Source organism: Penaeus vannamei, chromosome 16 (genome assembly GCF_042767895.1).
Source record: "Penaeus vannamei isolate JL-2024 chromosome 16, ASM4276789v1, whole genome shotgun sequence".
Classification (NCBI taxonomy): domain Eukaryota; kingdom Metazoa; phylum Arthropoda; class Malacostraca; order Decapoda; family Penaeidae; genus Penaeus; species Penaeus vannamei.
Window position 1 is genome coordinate 20,651,679 of NC_091564.1, and position 2,579 is coordinate 20,654,257.

The window sequence follows — 2,579 nt, forward strand, 5'->3', positions numbered from 1 at the left end:
TCATAACCATTATCATCATTACTATTATCACTATTGCTGTTATTACTATTGTCATCATTATTACTATCATTATCATCATTATCATTACTATCATTATTGTCATTATCATTTTTATCATTGCTGTTATGATTACTTATATAATCATTATTATATTATTTTATTATCATCATTATCATCATTATCATTAGTATCGCTATTACTGACATTACCATCATTATCAAAGAATGGTTCTAATTATTCTTATCTATTCATATATCATTATCAACCCCCTCCCCCCACCTCATCTTTATAAAAAAAATAATTATGATAATTAAGAAATCAACAATCTAATTCACATAGAAGGAATAAACAGAATTAATCATAACACTGGTATACAATTATTTCAATTACCGTGATTTTGTACATCAAACATCATCCTCATTTTTATTAAACTTTTTAGAATCTGGAATTCAACATATCTCTCACCCCCCCCCCCCTTCAAAAAAAATCTAGTGCGTAAACAATTAATCTAAATATAGTGTCATTATTATTATTGTAATTTTCAAGTTTTTTTTTTTATCTTTTTATAATCATTTTTTTCTTTAACTGGAACACGCCATCCCCACTCACCCCCCCCTCAAAAAACATTTACCATAATAAATAAAGTAAGCAAAGTAAATAAACAGATAAACATGAAGTAAATAAATGCTAATAAAGAAATAAAGGATAGATAAGTAGATAAATAAATTATTCAACAAATGAAAGAAAAAAAGCAAAACAAATAAACCAAACCAAACAAAAATAGACAAACAAACACAAAAAACGATAACAATAGCAAAAGCGAAGCCTCGCCCCCGACAACGGCGCCAAACTGCTGCGCGAAAACGGAACGCGGGAACGAGACCTTCTTCAGACCTTGCGCGGGAACGGCAGCGAGACACTCGTTCGTTCGCGCGTCGCAGGCCCAAGGAACCACCCCCACCCCCCAGGAACCCTCCCCAGGAACCCCCCCCCAAGGAACTAACCCCATGGACCCCCCCCCCCAGGAAGCCCCTAGGGACACCCCCCCCCCAGGAAACCACCAAGGACCCCCCCAGGAAACTCCCAAGGAACCCATCCACCCCAGGAAACCCTCCCAAAGATCCCCGCCCAAGGAAATCCCCCAAGGATACCCCCTCAAGGGGGAACCTCCAAGGAAACCCTCAAGGATAACCCCCCAGGAAACCCCACCCAATGAACCCCTTCAAGGAACCCTTTCAAGGAAACTCCCAAGGAAACACTACCAAGGAAACCCCGCTCGACGACATTAACATCATAAGTCACAGCTGAGCGTAATTAGGGGAAGAGGGTTCTGGGGCGTGGGGGTTTTTAAGGGGGGGGGGGGGGGGGAGGGGAGGAGGAGGAAGGTGGGGAAGGGAGGGGAAATGGAGAGGGAGAGGTGGAATGGGGTTGGTGAGGGAGTAGGGAAGTGGAGGGAGGTGTAGAGGGGAGAGGGAATGGGGTTGGGGAAGGGAAGGGGAAGGGGAGAGGATGGAGGTCTGGAGGGGAGGGGGAATGGGAAGGGAGATGTGGAATAGGGTTGGGGAGGAGGAATGAGGAAAGGAGAGATGTGTGGAGGGGAGAGAAGGGAGAGGGGGGTAAGGGTGAATAGGAAAAGGAGAGGGAGGAGGGAGAGGGAAAAGGGTGGGGAGACAAAACGGGAAAGGGAACAGTGCGGGGAGAGGGAGCGGGATGGAGGGGAGGAGAGGGAAGGGGGTATGAAGGGGTTGAGGAGGAACGTACATTTGATTAGATGTAAGTATGTATGCGCATTTACGTGTGTGTGTGTGCTTTTGTACTTGTATACTATATACTCGTGTGTCTCTGTGTTTGTGTATACATATACATATTTGTGTATGCATGTGTTGAATATATGCGTGTGTACGTAGGTCCCATGTACATGTACTTCTATCTACATACCGTAAACGTTCACATCTGAATATCTTCCATGAATCTGATAATATCTGAATTAGCAAGTATGTGACGACATGTGTTCGCTAATTATGTGTCAAAAACAATGCTTTAATTACCTTGTCATGCTCTAACGCCATTAAAGGGTGTGAGGCTCCTCCCCTCCCCCCCCCTTCTCCTCCTTCTCCTCTTCTTCCTTTCTCCTTCCCTCTCACTCCCCTCTTTTCCTCTATATATTGTCTTTTCGCCCCCTTCATTTTTTTTTCTCACTCACTCTTCCTCCTCCATGTTCTCTTTTCGCTCCCTTTTCTTCTCTTCTCCCTATTCCCCTTTCCTTTCACCATTTTTTTTTCTTTAGCCCTCTCTTCCTGCTTTTCTTACTGACTCCCCTCCCCCTCTCTCCCTCTCACTCCATACTAGAGAGAGAGAGAGAGAGAGAGAGAGAGAGAGAGAGAGAGAGAGAGAGAGAGAGAGAGAGAGAGAGAGAGAGAGAGAGAGAGAGAGAGAGAGAGAGAGAGAGAGATGACAGACAGACAGACAGACAGACAGACAGGGAGGCAAACAGACAAACAAACCGATAATCCCACACAAACATTAAGAAAAATAAAAGCTAAATAAACATAAACATCAATAGAAACTAAGTGATAAAA